This window comes from Periplaneta americana, unplaced genomic scaffold, assembly GCF_040183065.1.
Source record: "Periplaneta americana isolate PAMFEO1 unplaced genomic scaffold, P.americana_PAMFEO1_priV1 scaffold_28, whole genome shotgun sequence".
NCBI classification, from domain to species: domain Eukaryota; kingdom Metazoa; phylum Arthropoda; class Insecta; order Blattodea; family Blattidae; genus Periplaneta; species Periplaneta americana.
In genome coordinates, this window is record NW_027185509.1 from 917,971 (window position 1) to 938,168 (window position 20,198).

Below are 20,198 nucleotides of genomic sequence, written 5' to 3' on the forward strand. Positions count from 1 at the left end.
GTGTTTTTGTGTGTTTGTAAATTTAATATTGTTCTAGATTGCCAAGTTTCTGGTTTTTCTGGCTGGATGTGCAGTATTTTCATGTCAGTGTCTAAACTGTCTATGTTGATGTAGTTATGATTGCAGTATATGATGTGTTCTGCATAGGTTGAATTGTTGTGTAGTTTAGTTATGGCTGTGATATGTTTGTTCCTTGTAAAGTATTTGAAATGATCTTCCAGGCTGTTCAATGTGAAAGTCATTGAGCCTACATGATAGTTTGTATACACGTGTTAAGTCGTATTTATTTGTGTTTCTTGTCTGTGTGTTAAGATGTTTTTGTAGTGTATTCTGTATTCTATATGCAATGTAGTATTTTTAGTTTCTTGAAAGATGATACAATCTTGTACGTGTTTTTGTTTTCTTATGTTAGTGTGATGCATTTGTTTTGTTCTTGTGTTTTGTTGCATTTTCTTGTTTGCATTTAGTCTTTCTTGTGATGTTGTCTGTCATGTATTCATTTTGCTGTGCTATGTAGGCTATCTGATAGTGTTTCTGTCAGAACATGGTGGAACGTATTCACCTCACATGATGGTCTTAGTTCCTTCATAGCAAAATTTGATTATGAGTGTTTCAAATCAAAAGCAATATTATTGTCGATGCAATAATTAGTAAGGAAGAGTTTGTTGAAATGCCTTGTACCAGTATATTACATGATGTATGTTCGTGGCCTGTTGCAAAACAGAAAATAAAAACAAAAAATGGTCTGGAATGTTTTGAAAGATATGGTCAACATACTCGGTACTGCTACATAACTATACAAAGTTAAAAAAGGATCGCTATTCTCAGGATGTCAATACGAAAACGAGAAAATTTCAAACATTATTGTGATTTGTTACATTGATAAGTAACGCAATGTAGCCTACACATTTATGTTTATTTCTTCCTGTGCTTAACTCCCGACTATTTTTATCTTCCCAAACAAGGCATTGGGATGAAGGTTGTGTATTACTTGGTGGGTATAACTAGTTTAAGTTCCTTGTTTTATAGTTAAAGCACAATTATGAAGCTTAATAAAGTGTTTACAGCAACATTATACCGAGAAATCTATTTTAATAGCAGTTCATAATATTATATCTGATAAGCCACATGTGTAAAGCAGCTTAACATTGTTGGCCGGTAGACAACATTGCTACTTCAGCTGTCAAGGCTGTGGTGATGCTTATTGGTGTCATTTATGAGGGTCCAGCCAGTTTGCTGACTAAACAGACAATCATTTTATTATGAATGTCATAATATGTTGTTGTTACCCAATGCTGGCCATCAGCGCTCTTGCTCTCCAATATTTCTCTGTGGTGGATCCATCAGGTAGAACTTCACAGGTTTGTAGATGATCTTCAGTTATTTCTTCTTCTTTGTTGTATAGAGGTCAATTTGGATTCATGTACATTCCTATTTTATTCATAATCGTGTTCCGTAAGCAGTCTGAATTTTGCTACTGCAGTTTTATGTGGGATTTCTGAATAATTTCTATTTTTTTTTTATTATTAAAATGCTCCATTTTTTATCTTTGGCTTTGTTATATAGTGCTCGGTTTTGCTTGATTGTATATTTGTTTTTAATTAGTCTTTTCATGCATGTAAAAGGTAGGCTTGTATTTGTATTCTGAATTAAATTGGATCCTTTTTTGGCAAGAAAATCAGCAGTTTCATTTCCAGCAATTCCGCAATGTGCAGGTATCCATTGCAATTGAATTTTTTTCTGTAGTTTTTGAAGTTGTTGAATCATTCTGTGACATTCTTTAATTTGGATTGACATCATTTTATATAAATTTATTGCGTATAATGCTGCTTTAGAATCAGAGAGAATGACAGCATTTTGAAATTTATCTATTCTGTATAGTAGGTGTTGGAGTGAGATATGAATAGCCATTATTTCCGCATCAAAATTTGTTGTATGATGTCCTGCTGGTTGATAAAATGAGAATAACGCACACGTAATTCCTGATCCTGAGTTGTTATCGATAGCAGACCCATCTGTGATTCTTCTGGTGTCATTGTTCACAGCTTCTAATGCTAGCGCTTTAGTGCAGGTTTGGAAGTTTTAGATTTTATAACTGGTTCTTCTAAATCTAGCTGAATATTAATTGGGTCGAAGGTTAGAGGGTTTCCTCTGGTTAAAATTAATGTTTTCTTTAGATTTAGGGAGATTCAATTCTGTTTTTATTTCCATGACTTTGGACAGGAAACTTGTTTGTGTTTTCAACTTGGTTGGTTGTAACAGTCTTTTTTCCCATTTTGTTGTTGTTAACCGTAGCATTTTTTTATGGTGTGTTAGTGCCTGCTCCTCTAGAGTGAGACATATTGGAGGGTTCTGTGTTAGGGCTTGCATTGCCGTGATTGGGGTTGATTTTGCTGCACCAGTTATTAGTCGCAGGGCCTGATTTTGGCATACTTCTAGTCGATTCAGGTTGAAATTATTTGCTGTAATTAATACCTCTGCATTGTAGAGAAATATTGGCTCGATGAATGTTTTGTGCGTGATGTTCAAAATCTGCCTAATATATATATATAGATCCTAGAATCGAATTGCGTAAAATCAAACTGCCTACAATTGAGGCTCCACTGTGTGTGTCTATATATATATATATATATATATATATATATATATATATATATATATATATATATCGGATTTAGAAAATAAAACCACTTGCCCTTCAATAAGGGTGACCATAAGGATCCAGAAAACAAATATATATATATATATATATATATATATATATATATATATAAGTTTACAATTAAACAATCAAAATACATACAATAAATTTCAAAAGAAAATTGAAATAATAATAATAATAATAATAATAATAATAATAATAATAATAATAATAATAATTGAAATAATAATAACAACAACAATAATGATGATAATAATAATAATAATAATAATAATAATAATAAAATAATTGCATCTGAGTCACTCTCCACTCCCTTTTCCTCCTACCATTACCGTTCACAGAAGCACTAGTGTGAACGGTGGCAACTTTGACAAAATTATTTAATATTTGGCTGATGAGGTAATCGACACAATTTGCCTGTTTGGTCGTCATGTGGCGTAAGTAAAAAAACCTTGTTTTGAGAAAAACAAGGTTTACTATTCCTCATATTTTAAAATTCTAGTAGGCGCCTAACAATCCCCATTATTGCCACTGAAATAATATGATGGAGCAAAAGCATGGCTGACTGTAAAAATGTAGCAGTGGTAGTACCTAACTTACTGCATTAGGCACAAAATGAGAGGCAAAAAATAATTTTGTGCTAAAATCACTAATGTGCTCTGTTGGTAGATTTATGTATATGGACTTACTGGTACTTGGCATTAATAATTCTCCATATGGAGGATGCGATGTCACTACTAACCTCAATTTCGATAATTTCTGATTTACACTACTAGGCGTCCAAGCACGCCAATTGACATACAGTATTGTAGAAGATACATTTATTCATTGTTGCTTTACAGCTCCGTCAACCAACTCCAAGCATGCTGTGTTACTTCTGTGCGCACGGTGGGAACGTAACGCAGTGGCGGCCTGCTTGTGTCTGTAACTGCAGTACAGTTTGCTATTACACTGTAGACGATCGGATAGTAAAGAGTACATCATGTGCTTTGATAAACACTGTTCATTGTGCCAACATTAAATTATAGCCTAAACGACTAAATGCAAATAGCCTACATTACAGAAATACAAATAATACATTGTACCAATATAACTAAATACAACTTAATTGTAGCATATACTTGCAACATCTTTTTAAGTATAGTTATATTGGAAGGAAATAATACATTGTTAGTGAAAGCTAGCAATTCACAAATGAAACTCCTACATATTTTATCCAATAGGCATGTTGAAAAATGCAAACAAAACATATTTACAACGATAATACTGGAAAGATGCCTTCAAATTAAAGTGATATAAATTGTGCAATAGGTAGTACATATCTAAATTAAGATTCCGATACTTTAAGGTTTACTCAGATCACGCTCTTGCTTTTTGACATCTTTTGGTTTGTACGATATGAAGTATATTGAAACACAACTCCGAACCCTTAACCCTTCGTTACTCGCGTTAAATTCCGTAACGCCAGTACTCACCTGGATTACAATGGTAATCCACATTTGTTTTTGTTTACAGACAAGGTTTAAACATTGGAATTAGATTTAAATGTTAAGAAATATATTGTTTTCAGTTATTACAGTAATAAGAATAGATATGGTACGCATAACGGAACGTATTAAATATAAATATTAATAATGAAATGGATAGTACACAAATTGCATTCAAGTGACATGTTTGCATAATATTTCAACACTGGTCGTGTCTTTGAGTCATAATTTATTGTTGCATCATAGTTAAGAGTTAGTTCACTATCATCATAATTATGTAGGTTATCTAGCATTGTTGCTCACTCGATGTTTGAAGGTCATCTGAACTCTTGATCTCTCTTAATCTCTCCCACGGGAAACGCAAGTTCACTACTGCTGACCTTACTTACGTCATATTTGATAACCGAATACCTCACTCAGGGGTGTAGCAATGAAAAAATTCAGGGATGTAACAATCATTCTCACTTCACTTGTAATATTTTACAGATGTTTTTGTGTATTGTAAGAAGGATATTGATGCACTTTCATGTTTATGTTTGCATTTCACACTTTACACACGTGAGTCTAATCTACATCTGATTCAATTATCTGAGTAGGCCTATGCATTTCTTCTACACAGTTCAAACAAATTACATCTGAATGAGTAGGACAAATTCTCTTCAAGCACTGGAAACAAGATTGTCTTGTGCTCTTGTTTCTTGTTCTACCACACATGTAGCACCTACCAATACCTTCTGGCCGTGTTCCTTCTTCTTGACCTGTTTGTGGAATGCCTAACAGTTGCTCTCCTCTTCTCTTTATTTCTCTTGGAATTGTCTGTTGGGTGATACGCTCGGAAATTAGTGGCTTCATTAGGTCCAGAGCAAGGGTTTTTAGGAAGTTTTTCCGTAGAATTTTTTGTTTGTTTGCAGAATAAACAACAAGAGCATTGACACCTGCTATGTTCAGTAAGTCAAAGAAAATAGTCAGAGGCCAGCGGCGTGAATTTCTGCTTACATCATAGGCTGAGCATAACTGGTCCAGGACATCCACAGCACATTTAGTTCTATTATAAAAAGATATTATTTCAGGCTTCTGGCTTCCTCCTGTTTCCTCATCCATTGCCTTATCATAATGCATGGTTGATAATGCTAACACTGTTTTGTTTTTCTTCGGTACATACGAAATAATTGTGCAGTTTTCATTGAATCCAAACAATGTACTGTTAACTTCCCTGTCTTGAGTAGTTGTGAAATGAGGAGGGATTTCTCTTTTGTTTTTTTTCAAGGTTCCTACAAGTGTAATTTTGTCATTTTCTAGAAGATCTAAACACAGAGGTATGCTCGTGAACCAGTTATCGGTGGTCACATTTCTTCCTGTTCCTTTGATGGGATGAACCAGCCTCTTCACCACTGCATGTGCACTGTTACTTTGGTGAAATGGACCATCTGGTTGAATACCAGCATAAATTTCCAAGTTATGAGTGTAATATGTTTTCACATCCACCATAGCAAAAATTTTGATCCCATATTTTGCTGGTTTAGTAGGTATATACACTTTCATGGGACATCGTCCTCTGAATGCAACCAACTGCTCGTCTATAGTTACATATTCGCTTGGAATGTAGCACCTTTGTGAATTCTGAACAAATAACTCGAACACTTCACGTACAGCAGCCAGTTTATCAATTTCTTTCCTTTCCTGCCTGTCATGAATGTTATCAAAGCGTAGACATCGTAACAAAAATTGGAATCTATTGTAGGTCATAGTCAGGTAAATTGACTCTATACCTGTGCCATTTTTATCCCATAGTTCTCTTACGTTCACTCTTCCCGATTTCAAAGCACCAGCAAGATACAAAATACCTAAGAGTGCTCGAATTTCAACGTCATTTGTTAATTTGCAATCTCTGTCACGTCCGTAATTACGCTTCACTTTTTCAATATAAATATTAGTACACCTTACTATTACATTGATTATTGTCTGATCAATAAAGCAGTCAAAACACTCTGTGTGTGTCCGCGCATTTTTTGCAGCTCTTTTAGGGCCCGGTAAATGAATCACTATATTTTGTGCTCTTCTTCTCCCTCGTAGAGATACTGGTTCTTCCTGCCAAATTGTAGTGTTGTCTCTTCCCGTATAGCAGTTTCCATCATTTATAGACATTAGTCTTTCATCACCATCACCATAATCATCCTCCTCCTCCTCATTGTCTTGTTCTGAATTAGAATCGTGAACTTCATTCAAAAGATCTTCTTTGTTGCTTTCATCATCACTTTCATTTTCAATGCCAACATCCAGATCTTCATCTAGCCACTTGCAAATATTGCTTGTATTTTCCGTGCCCATTGGAGCCAACTACAAAGAGGATGGAACAATATCACACACTTTTTTCATAAAGTTCCTGCATTGCATCACTCATAACCATATAAAAACTATTTCACTTACCTGAGTAAGAAACTGACGTCAGTACTCGCGTGGATTACAATGGTAATCCACTCGGAAAAACTGCGTATAACTTGATAAAACTCCGTATAACTTTCCAAAGCGTTGCGACAAATACGTCTAAACACCAGTAATGCCTCACTTAGACTGTGACGAGAAATTGCATTGACGCTCAGCTACGCAGTGCTGCAGGCGGTGACGTAATACAGGATTAAATATCAGTGGATTACTATTGTAATCCACGCGAGTACTGAAGGGTTAATGCACACTTCAAGTTACAGTCACTGAGATGGGCTCTTTCATAGCCTTTGTTACGTTTCACAGCTGAAAATAAAGCTTCACAAACATAGGTCGAACCAAACATTGAAATCAAAGATGCCTCACACACATATGCAGAGAGGGAATCTTGACTTACGAAATCGGCTGTTAAAGTCTAGCAAATTACGTCTGCTCCTATAACTATCAGCAACTCAATGCCACATTTCAAGTTGCTTAGTTTCAGTTGAACGTCTTTGAGAGTGCCATCAATATTTATGCTGAATGGTGTAGCAAACAGATTGAAATGCACTTTTAAGTGACTCAAATCTTGAAATCTGTATTCAAATTCACTGGAGATTTTCAACATAGCAGCCTACCTCTAAGAAATCAGAGTTCTGGACCACATGTGCCAACCTAAGAAAATGTCCGGGATTGCCATTGGACAGCTGATGTTCCCATAATGACAACATATTTTTTTAAAGCTTGAATACTGCAAAACATCTGTGTGATCAATTTGTTCCTCCCTTGAAATGACTCATTTAAAACATTCAAATGTTCAGTTATATCAGCCAAGAATGCAAGATCATATTTCCAGCTAATATCTGCAACAAGTTCTCCACTCATTTCCAGGGACAAATTTATCTCTTCCAGTAATTCGAAAAATCTACACAGAACTTTGCTACATTCCATGAAGAAGTATGTTGCCTCCCATTCGGGATCAAAATTGTTCGTTGGCATCAAAGGTCTTCGCTTTAACGGGATTCTTTCCATGAAAAACAGGCGTCGAGCTATGAGACACGACTGCTGCTCAATATCTGCACTGCGAGCAGCCAGCTGGTTGTCAGTGCTTTACAGCATAGAATAAAGAACATGTCCAATTCTTACGTTTGACATAAAAAATGCTAATATGAAATATATTCAAAATTAATACCGATACCTTAATAACAATAACATATTATATACAATGCAATATGTTTATCATTTAATAATATTACAATATTTACACAGTACTGTGAAATGTCAAGAATTCATCTACAGAATAGAAAGTGTGAGATATTAAGTAATTTTTTAGTTTTACCTTAAATAATGCAGGGTTTTGGTTATGATTCTTAATGTCTTCAGGAAGACTATTGAAAATTTTTACTACTATGTAATGTACTCCCCTTTGATAGCATGATAAATTTGATGATGACATATGAAAATCATTCTTTTTTCGGGTACTTATATTATATATGGTTGAATTAGTTGGAAAATTTTCTTTATTACATAAGAGGAAATTTATTAAAGAGTATATAATTATATTGATTTATTAAGGTCAGAATTTCTAATTAAAAAAAAATGGTCTACATGATTCTCTAGCCTTTGCTCCACATATTACCTATTCTAATTGCTCTTTTTTCTAATAAGAATAGACTATATTTTTACTATCTGTTGTCCACACCTGTGGAGTAATGATTAGCGTGTCTGGGCTGCGAGACCAGGTGGCCCAGTTCGATTCCCGGTCGAGGCAAGTTACCTGGTTGAGGTTTTTTCCGGGGTTTTCCCTCAACCCAATACGAGCAAATGCTGGGTAACTTTTGGTGCTGGACCCCAGACTCATTTCACCGGCATTATCATGTTCATCTTATTCAGACGCTAAATAACGTAAGATGTTGATAAAGCATTGTAAAATAACCTATTAAAATATACTATCTGCTGAATTACCCCAAAATATTATTCCGTAGGACTTAATGGAATTAAAATAGACAAAATATATTGTTTTTAAAATACTGCTGTTGAAAAACTGTTGTAACGACCTAACTGCGAAGAAATATTTAGAATATAAAATGTGCCAAAAGTCAAAAGGTGAATAGCAATGGCAAAGAAAGCTTTTAATAGAAAAAGGAGCATCTTCTGCAGATCTCTGGACAAAGAACTAAAGAAGAGACTAGTGAAGTGCTTTGTGTGGAGTGTAGGAATGTATGGGCCAGAAACATGGACATATGACGAAGTGAAGAGAAGCGAATAGAAGCAGTTGAAATGTGAATATGGAGAAGGATGTAATGTGTGAAATGGACAGACAGAATAAGAAATGACGTTATGCTGGAAAGAGTGGATGAAGAAAGAATGATGCTGAAACTGACAAGGAAAAGAAAAAGGAATTGGCCGGGTCGCTGGCTGAGAAGAAAGTGCCTACTGAAGGATGCACTGGAAGGAGAGGTGAACGGGAGAAGAGTTAGGGGCAGAAAATATTATCAGATGATAGACGACATTAAGATATATGGATCATATGAGGAGACAAAGAGGAAAGCAGAAAATTGGAAAGACTGGAGAAATCTGGGTTTGCAGTGAAAGACCTGCCCTTGGGCAGATCACTATGAATGAATGAATGTACCAAAAGTAATTTTAAAAAGAAAATAAGAGATGTACGTCTTTGAATGGAATTATAAGAACAGAGTTTATTCATGCCAGAGCGTGTATAATGAATGAAACACGTTTGCTTTCTCTCCTAAAAACTGAAATCGATGTGGTCTTCCTAAATATGTGTACGATATACCGGTGCTATGTGAGCATCAGTCTAACAGTAATTCAACTTACCGACCGGTGTGACAAAATTATGCTGGTCCAGGCAGTGTGAGGACCTCAGACAAGATAACAAGATGGCTCCTCCTTGTAGCTGCTATGGTGTGTACATAATGTCCACTGGGCCACTCTGTTGCCTCAAAACTGCAAAAAAAATTATACAGGAAACTATTTTATGTGTAATCAGTAGTGGCATTCTAACTTTCCAACAATCAGTTCTTTTGCTAATGACGCAAATGTCAATTTTAATATGCAATATGGGGTAAATTTCAGAACACGGATTTAACCCTTCCCCTCTACCCCACCACACCTACCTTGCAGCAAGCTACTTTCCCTTTGCGAAATATGCTAAGCAAGGTAACAATAAGCAGCTATACATAAAGAGAAACTGCATAGCAACATATTATTGAAGAATTGTGCGTAGAGTTATTTAAATCTCACAGATGTTGAGAGAAGAGAAATATAGAATATTTGCAACATCAACTAGATTTGAATATCTGACCACACTGACAAATTGTTTGAAATGCACTACACCCTCTAACTTTCCACTTCCCAAACATCAACCACTCTATCATTTAGTTTACTTTTCTCAGTGTTATTGCTACTGCCACTACTGAAAAAAAACTTGATAAAATGTTTTGACGTTTCATTGCACTACAGCACTATACTGATTGCTCCCTGCAAATAAGAGAAAAGAGATTCAAACATAAGTTTCAGTATTGCCAATACCATACTCGTAATGAAAAAAATAATTTATTTTATAAGAATGGAATTAAAAATTGTAGGACAAATGTAAAAACAGGAAAATGAAGTACCTTGTTTATGTACCTAATAGTGTATTTTGTAGTAGAAAGTCTATATATTTTTTAAGTTATATTTTTGATAAGAGGAAGAGTGCACTAATGTGTATATTGTTGAGTGTTTACACTTTGCTATATTCTTCTATAGAAACAGACCAATTCCTGCGTTTTGTTATGCGAACACACACAGCCATCATTAGTGTATGCAGCAGGTTGTCTTGGTAACCATGAACTGCCAAGCCTGTAAGCATATGTCGTAGATCTTAATTTGGTTGTGTCCATCACATCATCCGTGCAGTAGAAGTCTGGCCATATCTCTTCTCTTTTCAGGCGTCCTTCTAGTAGATGGTCTGATGAGTTGAGTCGCATCCTGAGGTCTTCAAGTAGAAAAGTTTCCTTGGCCAGTTTGTAAATTAGCCAGGAAAATGTAGTCAACATTTCGAGATACCAAGGGCACGTTTCTTTCATTTCCTCAATAGTGACTAGGTCTCTGAGACTTAGTTTATACCAATTACTTCCAGTCCGCAACTGATTATCAGTATAGTACCATGGCAGTGTCCAATGAGAGCAGAGTGATGTTCTGCGACTGCAGTTCTGTCCTGAATGCAGTATGACGTTGTTGTTGGTTGTAGGCTGATCTCTAAGTACTTGAAGGAGCTGACAATCTCAAGTGGTTGATGCTAGCGCATTATTGAGTACACTTTTGTAAGTCAGCCTCCTTTTCTAAAGACCATCTAGACCATCTTTCTTTCATTCATGCATAAATGATTTTTGTTTGCCTATTCTCTCAAAGCATTCAAGGCTCTTCAAAGATTTTGTTGTTTCCTCCGAATTTCGCTAAATTATGTTTTTGAACTCTACAGTTCACTGTTCTACATGCGCTGTTGCATTGAAGCGGAAGGGGTAGAGGACTGTCGACGTAATCGCAGATGGGCTTCAAGGGTGCAGGCATGCTGCGAGAAATAACAATATAATAATATGATCACTTCGAGCTGTATTGTCGTTTACTTTTGTATTATGTTTAGTGCAGTATTAAAGCTGGGGAATTTCTTCTTGAATTAATATTCTTCCTTTCTGTAAAGAAGCTTGCATTTTCACTTTAAAAAAATTAACAACTGGTTCTACGAACTTTGACAAATTTAACAAGCGGTTCAGGCAAACCAGCCGAATGACATAATTGTGTGTCATCCATCTTGTAACCCTTAAAATAAAATACAATTCATAAGTACAGCAGGGTCCCCAACAATGCGACCTAAAGAGACCGAAGTTGAAATTATGCTTCCGAATTACTAACTTTACTTTCCTCACTTTCTATTCAAGGTCTTCAACCTTCCGGTGGTTGCGCACGGACTGTCGCTCCACTGAGAACTATTAATATGGTTTTCTCGCGTACCTGTCATCCCAGTTTCTTCCCAATTTTCATAGCTTTCAACAAAAGACTTTTCATTACTGACACAAATTTTAAGCTCTGAACTCGCATTTGCTTATCAGTCATTAACAGTTGAAGAACAATGAACTATTGAAGAAATTTATAACTATAGTTTACAAACTTGCTATCACAGAAATCAAAACAAATGTAATCGACATGAATATCATACTTGAAGGCAAAAGTCTACTTTCCCATTAACTAAGCCTAAATGTCATACAAGTGCAGCACTTAAACATGGTGCTAGTTTCGGTCCAAGACTTTATAATAAAATTACAAACCATTTTACAAATTTGAGATATTTTAAAATTGAACCTTTTAAAAAAAAATGTATAAAATTATTCATGATATATAATATTAACAAATGTATGTATTTTTTACCCTTTTATTTCTGCAGACTATATTCAAGTTTTTATTGAATATCACTGGCTTCTGTCTGATAGTCAATTTGTATTATATGTGTTTTTTTCTCTCTTTTTCTCTTTCTTCTTCTTCTTCTTTTTTTTTTTTTTTTTTTGCTCTTGTGTGTTAGAATTAAGTTACTTACTGTATTTTAATAAACTGTCCTTGTAAATTTTATGTTATATTATTGTATTATTGGCTAAGACCACACCGTACACGAGCTTGGTTCTTACTACAGTGGCTAGGAACATTTTTGTTTTATAATTTTAATTCGTACTCACGTTGCCTACTAGCTAGCTAAATAAAGTAAAGAGTCCGCAATGACCTGTAATGCCAGTTAAAACTCCAGCAGTTACTCTGCTAATAAAGACCTAATGTAATGTAATCTAGTACAATATGTACATGTTTATGTCATGACTCCCATGTGTTGCTGCGACAAAGACAAAACTCGAGCAGCATATAAAAATGTTTTGGCTACATGGTGCGGCAATATCATGTCTCTCACGCCCACATAGTTAAGACTCTAATGATTGAATGATTTCGCACATCATTTTTTTTAAGATAAATATTTTCCACAAAAATGTTTGTCCATAACTTCTTTATGATTGTAAATAGATTTAAACCCCTTCATTTGCCAGTCCACAGCGACTGTGAGGGGCTGATCAGTCTATATTTTCCTTATTGGCCATTCGAGCTTTATGGTTTCGAAAACTGAATTTAGAAAAAGTCTCAATTATGAAAGACTGAATTGACAGAAGCATCACTCCTAGGAGCAGTAACAAACTACAAATACTGGACAAGGAAAGAATGTAGGCTTAGATACAACAACCACAAGTCCACAATAAAAATTGACAGTGATACTTTCCATTTCGAGCTCAATGTCAATTTTTATCTTTAGTAGGTATCTCACCAACTTTGCCACATCAAAAAATTTAACTGTCAAAAGTACAACATTTCCCCATAAGGAAACACATAAATATACTTGGACCTCTCCAGACGGATTGACACATAGCCAGATAGATCACATCTTGGTAGATAAAAGAAGACATACTAGTATAGTAGACATTCGAACCTTCAGGGGGGCAGACTGTAATTCTGACCATTATTTGGTAATTGGAGAACTAAGAGAAAGACTATCAGTAGCCAAGCAAGTAGAGCAACAAGTTAATATTAGAAGATTCAATATTCCGAAATTAAAGGACGATGAAACTAAGATCGAAATTTCAAATAGATTTGCCGTATTAGCAAGTTCCGACGAAGTTGAGGAAGAGTTAGATGTTAATAGCATGTGGGAAAATATCCGAGATAATATCAAAATTGCAGCTGAGCAGAGCATAGGTTATTATGAAACTAAGAAAAAGAAACCGTGGTTTGATGAAGATTGTTGCATGGTAGTAGAAAGAAGGAAACACGCAAAATTGACATTCTTACAGGATCCAGTTGAGGCGAATAGAGATAATTATTTCAATAAAAGACGTGAAGCAAATCGTACACTTTGGAAGAAAAAGAGAGATTACTTGAAGGAAAAACTGAATGAGGTAGAAACAAATAGTAAAAATAAAAACATTAGAGATTTATGTAAGGGCATAAAGAAATTCAAGAATGGATATCAGGCAAGGGTAAACGTAATCAAGGATGAGAATGGTGACTTGCTTGCAGACGCTCATTCAATACTGAACAGATGGAAAAACTATTTTGGGCAACTACTAAATATACATAGGCCAAATGGAAATGATCGGGACGAAATTGAAATACAAACTGCTGAGCCATTTATACCCGAACCCACACTTTCTGAAGTCGAAATTGCGATAGAAAACCTGAAAAATTATAAGTCTCCAGGTATAGATCAAATTCCAGCAGAATTAATTACAAGAGGGTGGAAGCGCATTATCTAACGAAATTTATAAGCTTGTACTAGTTATTTGGGAAAATGAAATTGTACCAGAACAATGGAAGGAGTCCATAATCGTGCCCATCTTTAAGAAGGGGGCCAAGACTAACTGTAGTAACTTTCGAGGAATATCACTTTTGTTGACGTCGTACATAATTTTGTCCAATATTCTTTTGAGAAGATTAACTCCATATGTAGATGAAATTATTGGGGATCATCAGTGTGGTTTTAGGCGTAATAGATCAACTATTGATCAGATTTTTTGTATTCGACAGATAATGGAGAAAAAATGGGAATATAAGGCCGGGTACACACAGAATCAGACGCGGCGCGGTGCGACGCGACATTTTGTCTCGTGGTACTTGTCTCCTATTGATTTCTTATGATGTGGTGCACACAGAAACAGACGCGGCGCGACGGTCGCGAGCAGACACAAGGAGACACGAAGAGACAACATCGAATTACTGCTAGAAGTTCGTCGCGAGGAGACTGTTTGATAGCTGCAGTGTACTGCGCATGCGTTAGTAGTGGCTATGATTGCACGCTTTCATTATCTACAAAAAATACTATTGTTGTGTAGTGCACATTATTCATAATGGAGCTCGATGCGGATAAATTAGATGATTTAGTACAGGAAAGATACATTTTGTACAATCTTTGAAACAATATCACGAGAATAATGTGGTTTCTGAAAATATGTGAAAAATTGCAAATGATATGAAAGCACCAGGTGAATAATATTTTATAATAATAACACTGTGTAACAAATGTTAACATTTTTTTTCGCGCTATACATGTGATATATGTTTTCTATATAATTTGAGCCTCCCTTTATACGAATATGACAATAAAAACAGTTGTTGGTTACGGTTTTTGAGAAATTTTGGAATTTATATCTATTCAAAATATTGTTTTATATAATGACAATAAGGCTAAATATTCACTGTTCAGAAGATTACAGCTTTCTTTTTCTGCATTTTCTTTTACACTGGGCATCAGCTACATCACGAGCTAAAGTCCAACAATAGTCTGCTAGCATATTGGTACTCCACTGTTCTTGGTATCTTTTTTCCATAGTTGAAATTTCTTGAAGGAAGCGCTCATCATGCTCATCACTGAAATCGCACAATTCTCGGGAAAAAATAGTCAAGATGTGAGTGAAGGAAGTGAATTTTTAGGGAAATTTTACAACCCCTAGTTTAATACGCCAACAGTAAATTTTTCACTAGTTCTTCATAGTTCTCACTTCTACAGTTATCCAGAAAATTAATTCAACTTCCTTGAATGCAATCCAGACGGCTGTGTCTTTTCCTTCCAGCAAAGATTCGAAGTGATTGTCCATTATTTCTCTAATTTGTGGTCCATTGAGAACTCCCTCTATTATTTTTGAATCACTAATAGCAGGAAATGTTAAGGAATGCGCGCTGGTCCGAGTCCTCATGGGGGAAGAAATTTTCTCATGAAATTTCGGCCAGTGTATGGGACCGGTGCCAACCTAGCATCGTGATGCACTTGGGGAGCTACGATAGGTAGCGAAAGCAGGTTGCGAAAGCCAGATATAACGACTGGGGGGGGGATCATCGTGCTAACCATACGATACCTCCATTCTAGTAGGATGATCGTCCACCTCTGTTTTGGCATGTGAACGTGAGGCCAGCAGCTGGCTGGTCGGTCTGGGCTCTTCACGGGGTGTAGCGCCACGGATTATTAATAGCAGGAAATTTTTCCTGGATATTTTTAAATGCTTCAGTTTTATAATTTATCTCTTTAACAAAATTCTTCATTAACCCTAACTTATTGTGTAAAAGGGGTAAATTATTTCGCTTTCAGGTACAAGGGGTTGATGTATAATATTTTTCTTCCTTGGCTCTAGTGATTTTCGTTTTATTTTATAATGCTTATCTAGAGCGCGTGTATGGAGTAACGGTCAGCGCGTCTGGCCGCGACCAGGTGGCCCAGGTTCGAATCCCGGTCGGGGCAAGTTACCTGGTTGAGGTTTTTCCGGGATCTTCCCTCAACCCAATATGAGCAAATGCTGGGTAACTTTCGGTGCTGGACCCCGGACTCATTTCACCGGCATTATCACCTTCATTTCATTCAGACGCTAAATAACCTAGATGTTGACACAGCGTCGTAAAATAACCCAATAAAATAAAATAAAAATAAAATATCTCGAGTGCGACTCTCCAATTCGTACAGAAAGCAGCAAAATTTTGCGTAGCCTAATTGCACTCCAAAAAGCAATGCTACAACCTTCAAATCCGCACATATAAACCATTCGTACTTTGAATGTTATCATTAAAGCACACTTTAAAGAAATACACGTCTTACACAGAATACTAACACCACAGAAATATCCTGGTAAACTGAAGCGTTTTCATACGGCGAACCTGTTTCTTCCCCTCCAAATGGAAACGAAAAGGGCAATAAAACAATTTCCGCTTCTAGAAGTGGTTTTGACATGGTGATATATTGCAAAATATAAACTACAGTAGGCCCTAATGTAATTAAAGCTCACCGTGAAAGAAATGCACATCTCAAGTAAAATCAGGTAAACTCAAGTGAATTTATACCGCGAACCTGTTTCACTCCCTCGAAATAGACTCGTAGACGGGCAATAAAATAATTTCCCTTTCTACAAGTGCTTCTAACATGGTGCCCTACTTATACTAATACTGTTTTCACATAATGGGTCTTCATATTTGTAAAACAAAATAGTTACACACGAAATACGGTGATTTTTTGAAATAAAATGCATAGTAAATTAATTATATTGTGCATCTCGAAAACCCGAAGTGATGGTACATTTTGCTTGTTATTTTTTTAATTCAGGAGGCCGAAATTAGTAAGAATTTGTTAGTTTTATGTCTGGCGCAAAATGACTATTAACCAGTGTAATTTGTAGTAAGCCTAATTCTCTGCTCTATACTATCATCATTATTGATTTAATATATTATTTTTCTTTATCGTGAGTCGTGAAGTAGTCATAACATAAAAAATGACGTTTGTGCAGTACATTTTAATTTTAAGACTCTTTCAATCGTATAGATTTTTAGGAGCTTGCGTCCTTAGGAAATAATAAGCAAATGCAATAGAATTTTTCATATAGACAGTCCTCTATTATTGACGCCATTTTCTAGCCTAGGCCAGTTTTCCAAACCCACACAGCCAGCAAATCAGTTGTCGCGAGCAGACAGTTTTAAGCTGTCGCGAGGCGTTGTAAAGCAAAATGTAGCGTCGCGCCGCGCCGTGCCGCGTCGCGTCTGATTCTGTGTGCACCTGGCCTAAGGGTACAATGCATCAGTTATTCATAGATTTCAAAAAGGCATATGACTCGGTTAAGGGAGAAGTTTCATATGATATTCTTATTGAATTTGGTATTCTCAAGAAACTAGTCCGATTAATTAAAATGTGTCTCAGTGAAATGTACAGCAGAGTCCGTATAGTTCAGTGATCAACAACTCGCGTATGAACGGGCACGGGCAGTGCTTGGCTGTTGCGTGCTTACTGTACCGGGCAGAGGACCGGTTTGTAATGTTGCGTTGTAGTGAACAGAGGTGGTTCTTGCCATCCATTTAAACAAGAGATGTGAGGAGCAGAAAACATTTCAAAACGTAGGCACACTCAAGTAATATAATTTACAGATACATTATACAACTCACAGCAATGAATATGGCAGATACGAAGATGAAGAGCTTGCAGTATTAGTTCAACAATTGAAGGAAAATGAGCTAGAAGTTGTTTATGATCACAATGTTAGTGAATCGGCTGTGTGACTCAGTTATAAAATTTCACTTGTATTAGTAAGATATTAGAAACCTTTTAAAGATTGAAAATTTGAAGAATGTTTAATTGCAAGTGAAGAACTTTTGTCACAACAAGTGTAGGAATTTGAATGTATCAGCTTGTCTCCTTCCACCGTGATGCGTCCCATCCGAGGTCTAGCCGAGGACGTTCAGGTGCAACTAGTAATTATTTGTCACCTTTCTTTTGTTATTCTTTGGCAGTAGATGAAAATACTTACATTAGTGATAATCCCCACTGGTGATTTTTGTAAGAAACGTTATTGAAAACCTTCAGATTAAGGAGAGCTCTTACATATTGTTCTCATAAAGGATACTACTGCTGGTTCCGATATTTTCATGTAGAGCCTGTAGAAATTATTTTGGACTTTCTTGAAATAAACTTATATCCTTGGCAAGCAATGGTGCTCCTTCCATGGTTGGAAGTAAAACGGGTGTAATAAGGAATCTAAGGGACGAAGTGAAAAGCGTTAATTTATCCCATGAAGTTATTTCTATTAACTGCATTATACACCAACAATTAGAACGAAAGATCTCACTCATCGTCAATTTAAGTCTTTCTTGACGAATGCAATAGTGAGTATAGCGATCTGATATATTATAATAAAGTGCGGTGACTAAGTCGTGGCAAATTATTGGATAGGTTCTTTGAACTGAGGGAGGAAACATCATCGTTCACGAAGAAAAAAGAAAAGCCTGAATCATAAGTGAAAAATGAAAAAATGGATTTGTGAATTTGCCTTTTAATGTAATTATCTGAATGCTTTAAATTGTTTTCTACAAGGTAAGAACAAGATTATTGCACAGTAGGTCCGGGGTTCGATCCCAAGTGGTGACGGGATTTTTCTCGTTGCCAAACTTACAGAACGGCCCCAGGTTCACTCAGCCTCCTATAAAATTGAGTACTGGATCTTTCCCGGGGGTAAAAGGCGGTCAGAACGTGGTGCCAACCACACCACCTCATTCTAGTGCCGAGGTCATGGAAAGCATGGGACTCTACCTCCATGCCCTCCAAGTGCCTTCATGGCATGTGACGGGGATACTTTTTTATATGATAGAGTGAAGGCGTTTAATATGAAACCACCTCTAATTATGGAACGTTAGCTTAACTAAAAGCAAAAGTTACAGCACATTTTTCAAAATTAACAACGATATAGGCCTACTAGTTTCTTAAGACTTTGGATTTCGAAGAATATATTCACACATCATGCGATCTGCGCCAGGATTTTGATTCGAGATTTAAAGACTAGGGAAATTTTAAATATGATTTTCGATTATTATCTCTAATTGGAACTTATTGATTTACTTTACAATAGTGAATTGATGGGCAAATATCAAAACAAAAGAACTTTATCTGACTTTTATATGAACTTTCCGATTGTACAGACATACATGTTAGGATCCATATATCTGTGCGAACAGTAATTTTTTCCTATGATGAAGATGAACAAGCCATGTTATGAAACCAAGTATCGGATCACAACTTAAAATGTGCTCTCAGATTATGCACTATACAAACAATAGTTCCAAACGTTGAGAAATTGCTGAGGGAAAAGAGAATTAAACAAATCCCGAAAAATCAGTGCTAATGCCAGTGTTGAATGAACTGAATGGAGTTAATTTCTGCATTACTACTCTTAGGGTTTTTATGTGTTTTGTTCAACACTTTCCCTAACAGAAGCAGTTTACACATTCACAGTAATTGTCATGCATTACCCGAATAATTAACACGAAATGTGTATTACATTTCTAAAAGTAATTATAAATTTATTAACTTCTAACTTTGTTGAAAATAGACTACAATGCTTTTCAAATTGGGTAACATGGTTTATTTAGTTATTTCTATTTAGCCCGTATCTTTTTACATCAGAAAACAATCATACACCTGTGTAGTAAATTCATATTGTGGTCCCGCCGCTGAACGTCTGCCCTGTTAAGGCTGGTTCACAATAAACCGGGAACGGAAACGGCAACGAGAACGAGAACGGAAATAATGTTAAAATAAATGTATCTAGAATGCTCATATTTAAATACATTTATTTTAACAATATTTCCGTTCTCGTTTTCGTTGTTGTTTCCATTTCCTGTTTATTGTGAACCAGCCTTTACGACTTTCACTTGCCCAGCGGGCGAGCGGGCAAGGCTTGATGACAACACAGTGCTCTGAGTTGAGGACCACTGGTATAGGTCATTTTCTGTCAGATGTGTTTGCAATTCACTGTGGGCTAAAACAAGGAGATGCACTATCACCTTTACTTTTTAACTTTGCTCTAGAGTATGCCATTAGGAAAGTCCAGGTAACAGAGAGGGTTTGGAATTGAATGGGTTACATCAACTTCTTGTCTATGCGGATGACGTAAATATGTTAGGAGAAAATCCACAAACGATTAGGGAAAACACGGGAATTTTACTTGAAGCAAGTAAAGAGATAGGTTTGGAAGTAAATCCTGAAAAGACAAAGTATATGAATATGTCTCGTGATC

General features: G+C 36.0%; 1 long non-coding RNA gene across 6 annotated transcripts in view; it reads right to left on the reverse strand.

The window, feature by feature from the left end:
* The window catches only part of LOC138693965 (uncharacterized), a 49,722-nt gene that overhangs the window by 9,882 nt on the left and 19,642 nt on the right, over positions 1 to 20,198 (reverse strand). For 4 of the 6 annotated variants that reach the window (XR_011330648.1, XR_011330644.1, XR_011330645.1 and 1 more), the window contains exon 7: positions 9,409 to 9,537. This is a non-coding gene — a long non-coding RNA (uncharacterized lncRNA). Of the gene's footprint in view, positions 1 to 3,404; positions 3,591 to 9,408; positions 9,538 to 20,198 lie in introns of all 6 variants that reach the window. The other 2 variants (XR_011330647.1, XR_011330649.1) reach the window with 1 other exon arrangement.